Below are 8671 nucleotides of genomic sequence, written 5' to 3'. Positions count from 1 at the left end.
TAAATTATTTCATAATACAAGGATACTAAGTAAGTGCAATTTTGCATTCCAAAATATTATCATATTTCAATAGCATTTTTTATATTTCTTCAGAAGTCAGGATTATTTTTACAATGTCAAGATTTGAGCAGGCACAATTGTTTCTGTTGTTTCCAATATTTTTGGAATGAACAACAACAACAACAAAAAAAAAAAACCAAGTGTGATTTGGAATGTATTTGAGGGGCTATAAGCACTATTTTAATGTAATCTTTTGTTTTTTTCCAGTTTTTCTCTTAAAAATATTGGCTGGAAATCCAGATATTATTCTGTAAAGCAAAGCCCTAAATACTGAGTTATTATTTCAAGGGTTTAAGAGAAGATCCAGTATGACTGACTGGCTTTTTCATCATATATCTTAGGTTCAAATTGGAAGATTCCCACAGGGGTCTAGAACCACATGAGCTTTGTCTTTGTGATGTATTGGTGTCTAAGTGAGATTAAGTAAAGGACAGGCTCAGTTGATCTTATCAACTGTGACACTTACCTGGTCCCTTTCCATGTGTCTAGAATCCTCACAATATAATAGCTAGATTCCAGGGGAAAAATGTCTTTAGTGTCAGCTTGCTAAATACTTTATAGTTTTGGTTGTGAGCCTAGCACTTAGTGGCTGAACCATCCCTCCAGCCAGCTAAATACTTTACAAATTTACAGATTTAGTATTTATTATATGTTGGTCTATCCTCCCTCATTTTATTTACAAAAAAAAGCTACAAATTTATTCTCTTGTGCTCCTTGTAAGGCAATTGTGACATAAAATTGTGTCTTTAGAGTTCCTTATATTCCATAAGACAGACTAGAGACAATTTTATTTTCTTATTTTGGCATACAGAAAGAGTCCATCACTTCTAGTTTTCTCTTTCTTTTGTCCTCAAAGTTGATGTGATCTTTCAACTTCCTGTTCTGGCTGCCACCCCTGCTGGCTGCCATGCTTCGCCAGCATGATGGAGTTTTATCCATCTAAAACTATAAGCCGAATGAACTCTTCATGAACTGTATTGGTCATAGTGTTTGTATCACAGTGATAGAAAAGCAATTAATACAGAAATCAGTATCAGAGAATCGTGCTATTGCTTTAGTGGACCTGGCCATGTTGTGTTTTAGAGGAATATGTAAGTCTTTACAACTTTGAACAAAATAACAACAGGAAAGCATGATTTATGGCTGAAGTAGAGCTTCACAGGACATGAAGTAGGAGCCTAGAACAGTATAATGCTGAGAATATCATAGACTATACAGGTATAAATCAAGAATTTTCAAAGTGAACAGGATTTTAAAAGCAACTGAGATAAATTATGTGTTTGTGAGATTTTGAATAAGAATCTGGCTGGTTTCTGCTCATGTCCTGATATCTTACCTGGGGACAGATTAAAATGTAATCAATCAATATCTTTGAAATGGGAGAATTCAAGATCATAAAATATTGAATCTGTGGCATTGTTGTTATTAATAATGCCTATGAAAATCTTTAATGAAAAAATGCAGGTGCGGCAAGAAAAAGAAATACACACTGTACAATTTGGATAGAAATAGGGAGCTCAGCGTTACAATCATGGCACAGGCTAGAAGAGAGGTTGTTAAGGAGATTAGCCCCATTAAGCAGAGGCCTAGTCTGTAAGGGACAAAGAAAAGAGTGCCCTCACAGGAGGACACCACCACAGGGCTGACTCCTGAAAGTGACCCTAAGCCACTCCTGGTCCTAGGAAGCAGCTGACTAAAAGTGCTACTGCCCATGTAATTCAGGGTATTAGCATCCTTAGCCACCTGCCAAAAAACTTTGCTGTGTTGTGCATATGCTGATGACTTTAAAGACATGAAGTATTTAAGAATGAAGAACTCATGGATTCTTCCTCTATGGTTTCAGAGATCTACTGGTTTTTCTGTGTGAAGGCCCCAAAACATGAAGCTGTAAATGCAAAGCCTGGGTTTCAGTAGACAAACCCCTAAAGATGTTGAAGATACAAGAGCTAGGGGTTATGAGACAAGAAGAGTTATATTAATGATGTGAAACCTACCCAAATAAGAACTACATATTTCATGAGGAGCCATCTAAGCCCTTGACATCAGACATCTAAGTAGAGGATTTGGTGTTTATCTGTTGGGTTATGGTCCTGCTTTGTTCCAGTATTTCCCCACTTCTCTCTTCTCCATTACTTTCTTTTGTATTGGTAAATCATATTCTGTGGCATTATATGTTGGCAGTATATGATCTACATTTTTTAAAATTTTGCATGGGGGTTACAATTAAAACATTCTCCAGTCACAGAACATACTTTGAGCTTTTAAACAGTGTTTTAAATGATGTCAAAGACTGTGAGGCAAAAATAATAAAAGAAAAGAATAATAATAATAAAGGTACTTACCATGTTGTTTCTGTCACACTGTCTGCCTTTATAGCCGGGATCTTACAAAAATAGAGGTATTTTGGTGAATTGTTGTTGACTATGGGATCTACTGCTCATTGTTAGGATTTACAGAATTCAAGAATAGTCTTAAAACATAACAAATACTGACTTAAACATAACACTGTGAAATAATGAGCTGTATCATTGGGCAAGTGGAAGAACTTATGACTTCTTGTGTTCAGGGACAAGTTAGTGTAAAGATTAATCACGAAAGATGATTTCTGGCAGGCCTAGTCTGCCAAGAAAAGTTTCATTTTGGCCCTCATATTCTGAGAGCTGAGGCCAGGAAGTCTGAGAGCCATAAGGCGAAAAACAGCATGGGAGGCTGTCATGGACAGTAGTCAAAAAGTATAGATTCTTTCAGGAAGTTGTTTTTCCATCCTTGGATTATATCCAAGATTAATTCCCCACAAGTAGGATGTTTACTAAACACACACACACACACACACACACACACACACACACACACCACAATAAACTGGAAGAGCGATCAGTGCCAAAGATGCTCAATTTACAATTCAGAAACACAAGAAACAGGAAAAAACAAGGCAAGAATTTTAAGATATAAGAAAGAAGAAAATAAAGAGAATAATGCAAAAATAAACTGATAAATATGTTGAATTATTTCAAAGGGGATAATGAACAGTAGATGACTGAAGTACAGAAACCAATCTGAGTCTTGGAGAGGAAAATCAAGAATATAAATAAAAGTCGGCAAAATGAACAAACATATATCTGCAATACAAAATGGATGAGAACATTATTAATAAGGAAAAGAGACTCAGTAAGGAAACAAGTATTCTGAAAAAAATAACCAAACAGATAAGCCAGAAATGAAAACCTGAGTGTAATAAAAATATGGAAGGCATCACCAATATGTAAGACCAGTCAGGAAAACTGCTATCTAGAATAGGGAGTTGAGGAAAAACTTTCAAGCTTCAATAAAGAAAAAAAATAATATATATATATATATATATATATATATATATATATGCTATATATAATTATGAGTAAATCTAATAATATGATCATTATCATATTTGGATATGATAAGAATCAATTATGCAGAAGAGGAATCTAGGATAAAAATTGATTGTGTAAAGTATAGAAATTTTATTGGCCGAAATTAGAAGAAAATTTGCAATTCTAGTGAATAAAATCAATATTCAAGTATAAAATGCAGTTATAACTGCAAATAGACATAGGGAGAGAATAAACTCTCCATAATGCATGATGCTCAAGTTGCCCAAACTGCAAAACCATATTAGAAGTGATAAAAGAAATCTACTATTATTTTCAGGGTTTTACCGTTATATGTTACCTTGTACTTCTCCTTTTCAGCTTTCAATATCTTTTCATTCTTCAAAATAGCTAGTGCCATTCTTCAACATAGCTGTAAAATGTCATTTGTAGTTTATTGATTATGTCTTTTTGACCCTTAAAATGTCTCTAAATGTCTAAATGGCCATTTCTTATCCAAGACTAGCGAAATTTTGGGCTACAATTTTGTTGAATGGTTTATTATATGCAATTTGCTTAAACTCCTCATACTTTTTCCATGATTTATAGATTTTTGCCTTTAAGTGGTATCCAATAGATCAAATATGTTCTAAGTCTACTTTCTTATAATTTCATTTTTTTGTCATTTTACTGAATGTGCTAATTCACCTACCACTATTCAAACCCTGATATTCTGTCTTCTCTTTTATCTACTCCATTTTTCAGGATTTCTATTGAGCTTCAAAGTTTAACTTATTTACCTTTAATTTATAAAATTTTGATTTGATGTTCTTCAGTGTGTATATATTTCCCATTATGTATTTACTATTTCTAATATTTATTTAGTCATTTATTATTTATTTTGAGACAGGTTGTCTTTCTGTAGCCCTGACTTTCTTTGGATTAGTTATGTAGAAGAGACTGGCCTCAAATTCATTAAGGTCTACCTGCCTCTGCAGCTAGTGTTCTGTGACTAAAAGTGTGTGCCATCACACCTGGCCCCAGTATGTGTATATTTAATTCCAATATTGTATTCTGAATTTCATTTCTATCAACCTTTATCTTCTCAGGAGCTTATTCACATCCTCTTTGATTTTCTTAATCTTTCTTATATTAAGCATTTTGAAGTTTTTCAGGATTTTTAATTATTTAATTTCTTTTTTCATCAATTACTGTTGGAGTTGTAACTCCTAGAGAAATAATATTTCTTTGATTTATTCATGTGTATTTTATTCCTGAGTTGGAAGTTTTTTATATAGGATTTGGTTATTGATCGGAGTTTTAAAAAGTTACTTTTACTTTTTCAGTGGAAATACATGCAATATTGAATAGATTGTAGTAAGACTCAAAGAGGAATTTCACGTATCAATTCAATAGATTGAGTAAAGGCCTGTGACAAAGTCCATTCAGGGACAAAGTCCACTCAGGATCAAAGTCCTGAACAAATTCTGAATAGGAGGAAGGTAGTATAACACAGTAAAGGCTACATATGATAAATATATAGGTAACATTCTACTAACTGGATTCAAGGAGTTCAGCTCAGTGTTTAGCTGTGGATGTCTGCTTCTGCTTCCATCAGCTATGGGATGAAGGCTTTAGGATGGCATTTAAAGTAGTCATCACTCTCATTATAGGGGGTGGACATTTAAGGTAGTCTCTCTACTATTGCTTAGATTCTTAGTTGGGTGTCATCTTTGTGGACCTCTTGATATTTTCCTAGAGCCAGATTGCTATTTAACCATATAATGACTCCCTCTACTAAAGTATCTCTTTTCTTGCTCTCTGCAGAGAGGGAGGAAGGATGAGAAAAGGAGTCAAGACCTTACTGGGGAAACCCATAGAAACATCTGACCTGACCTAGTGGGTGCTCCAGGACACCAGTCGTAAAGATGGGAAACCAGCGTTGGACCAAACCAAGCCTTCTGAAGTTGGATGTCAGTTAGGAGGCCTGGGCAGTCAATGGGACCTGTGACAGTAGAACCACTATTTATCCTTAGTGCACAAATGGACTTTGGGAGCCCATTCCCCATGGAGGGCTACTCTGTCAGCCTGGATCCCAGATGATGTGACAGACTTTGATGATCACCCATGGAAGGCCTCACCCTCCCTGTGGCGTGATTGGGGAGTGGAAAGGGGAATAGGATGGGGGGGGGTCAGTAGGGAGCATGGGAAGATGAGAGAGAAAGAGAACTGGGATTAATATGTAAAATAAGATTGTTTTTAATTTAAATAAAATTTATATAATAAATAAAAATAAAATGTGAAAAACTTACACTGTGAGGAAAACTCAAAGCCATTCTACAAAACTCAGTAATGAGACAATTGTGTCCATTTGCTTTGAGACTCCTCCCCCTCTGCTCTACCACCTGGAGTATATAAACAGCGTATTTCTTAGTTCAACTCTATTCTGGGCATGCAGATTTCTTTGGCAACTTAGGCTTCACTTTCACAGCTTACACAAAGGTCTCCTAGGACCACTTGGCAGGAACTCCAACCCTTTCACTCACTGCTTGACCTCACAAATTTTAAGGGACTGTAGTGAAAAAGTTCCACGAATGTCCCTTTCATCATTCATGCCTGAAAAATCATGTGGATCATGCTGCCAAGTTCTGCTGCCAGCTCAGAATAGTGCTGGCCCTGTTGGACTGCAGTTCAGTTTTCTTTGTGCACATTTCCTTATGTAATTAGTTTTGAACCAGGAATACCTGCAGCTGCTTTATTAGTTTAAGCTTCCACTTTCAATTGAATTTATATTATGCAAGATTTATCATTCATTCGGTGTGTGGGATCTTATCCTTAATGCCTTTATTGCCGAAGGGAAGACTCAAGTTTCTCTTTAATGGCATTAATATTGTTAATAATCAGTGATGCCCCATTGACTGTATTCTTCTTATCTGAAACTTTTCGTTTGCTCAAACACATTTTCCTGTCAAACTTCACATTTTTCATGTCATTTTACTCGATTATTTTCTAACTCTCATTGAAGTTCTAGATGGGAGTGATGATGACAAGATATAGGATTTTTCTGGGCAATTTAGGGGGCAGAGATCAGGAAAATTGAACAGTACCACTCTTGTTCCTGAATAGAAACAGGAAATGTCCTTAGTTGTGTTTTCATCAGAGGCCAGGAATGCCAGAAGGAAGCACTGCTCCTTTTTTCTTACATGAGACTCCCTGTAAGGAGAACATGAGTGTGGTACCAAAATGTCAGTCTAAACACCAGTTCTTTTTGGTAAAAAGCTCTAAGACAGGAATACTTGATCATTATGATGAAAATTCTGCTTCATATTCAATCAAAATCTTAAATGACTATGGAGATTCTTGACTGGTGTGGAAATGCTATGGTAGTATTAGAGGCCAATATAGGTGGAGATCAATGCTCTGCTGATGCACATTAATAAAAAGTTATTTGTTCCTGGTCAAACAAATTGAATCAGCTACTGGCACTTGATGGTGGTACATACACACTATGAACTGCTATAAAAATTAGAAAGTCATATACTACTGACTCCTTTAAGAGTTAATTCAAATATGACTGTCAGTCATCTGGCCAATAGACCACATGTATCAGACAGTATCCTAAAGTCATGTTATAGATATAATACCGGTAATTATTTCCTTGATGAGATAATGTACTTTTCTTGCAAAGCTTTCATTATGTGGCATGATGCATCCTCCACCATAAGAGCAGCCTGTTTTCTGGGGTAAGTCCTTCCTTTTACTTCTTTTTTTCTTTACCTATTGGATATTAGATGAAACTTGGGCTATTTTCCAGACCTACTGGGATTTCTCCCAATTTTCTCTGATGTTACCCACCCTCACACCATGGGTTTATTTATATGCAACACAGGTTTCTCCTTTTGTTTCTTGTCTTTGTTGGTTGTCAATATTTACAGTTTTTTTTCTCTTCATAGCTAATAAAATTGTCCCTTTGAGTCAGTTTTTAAATGCCTTTATTTAATGGGACTAAACCTCCAAAATAAACCCAATTTTGCCAAATATTAGGAGTCATAAAAATATGACAACCATGACAGCCTAATCACCACCCTGTTTTGACATTAATCTACCCTAATAATGAGTCCTTTACTTTAAATTCATTCTTTCAGATGTCCTCAGGATAAGGAAAAAATTCAGACAGAATTGTTGCCTAAATACCACATGAATGATCTTTAGCCCAGTTTCTCCTAGAGTCTTCTTTCTATTTTGAAATCTTGCTTCTACTGCCCACTTTTCACTCTTATTTCTAATTCTGCAAACTCCTAACCAAATGGCTATTTAGCTCTGGTTACAGTGTACTAAGCCTTTTCAAGCTCATAATTACAAACTATTTGCCATTCTTCCTAAAATTCAATACCAAAGGCCTAAGAACAACATATCATATGTTATTTCAGTAATGACCCAATTTTTCAGAAAAAAATTCTAATATTAGTTACTCTGCTTATTGTTGTGACAAACTACCAAAAAAGGTTAAAGGAAGAAGTGATTGTTTTTCTTTACAGCTTACGTTGTTACAGTCAATCATGGTGGGAAATACATGGGAGCAGTAAAGAAAGAATTTAGGCACATTATATTTATAATCAGGATGTAGATTGTCAACCAGATATAGAGCTATAAAACTTCAAAGTCAGTCCCACCCCTTGACCCACTCACTCCAATAAAACTCTACTTCACAAAGCTTACACATTTTTTCTAAGCAGGGCAATCAGATGAGGATCATACATTGAAACACTTTATTTTATGGGAGGCATTTCAAATTTAAACCTCAACAGACACACACACACACACACACACACACACACACACACACATTAAAAATATAATTTAAAAAAACTATGCTGAAAACAATGTTCAAGAATGAAATTAGTTTGATATCTCTCACCCTGTAGTAAAAGAAAATCAGAAATGGATCATACAACTTAGTGTAAGCCTTGATAGAGAACAAAAAGTAATAAATATATATGGTAGAGTTTAAGATGTGGATACAGACAAAGAATTTCTATAAAGGATTCAAACAGCTGAAAAAAATAAATTGTTAAATGAAATTATATGGACCCTAAGTGGGTTGATAAATCTACTTCCAAAAGTTGCTCTGAGCTGGGCTATGGTGGTGCACGCCTTTCATCCCAGCACTGGGGAGGCAGAGGCAGGTTGATCTCTGTGAGTTTGGGGCCAGTTTGGTCTACAGAGCAAGTTCCAAGACAGGCTCCAAAGCTACACAGAGAAACCCT

The 8671-nt window shown here is 35.5% G+C and overlaps 1 long non-coding RNA gene across 1 annotated transcript in view; it reads right to left on the bottom strand.

Annotated features, from left to right (window-relative positions):
• Window positions 1-2400: 2400 nt before the first annotated feature.
• LOC118239048 overlaps window positions 2401-8671 on the bottom strand; it is a 34994-nt gene continuing 28723 nt past the window's right edge. Inside the window, exons 4-5 of the long non-coding RNA XR_004770449.1 lie at window positions 3766-3837; window positions 2401-2443 (exon numbers count right to left, since the gene is read on the bottom strand). This is a non-coding gene — a long non-coding RNA (uncharacterized LOC118239048). The remainder of the gene's footprint in view (window positions 2444-3765; window positions 3838-8671) is intronic.

This window comes from Cricetulus griseus, chromosome 6, assembly GCF_003668045.3.
Source record: "Cricetulus griseus strain 17A/GY chromosome 6, alternate assembly CriGri-PICRH-1.0, whole genome shotgun sequence".
In the NCBI taxonomy this organism is placed as follows: domain Eukaryota; kingdom Metazoa; phylum Chordata; class Mammalia; order Rodentia; family Cricetidae; genus Cricetulus; species Cricetulus griseus.
Note: the sequence above shows the minus strand (reverse complement) of the source record. Positions and strands in the feature narration are given on the sequence as shown.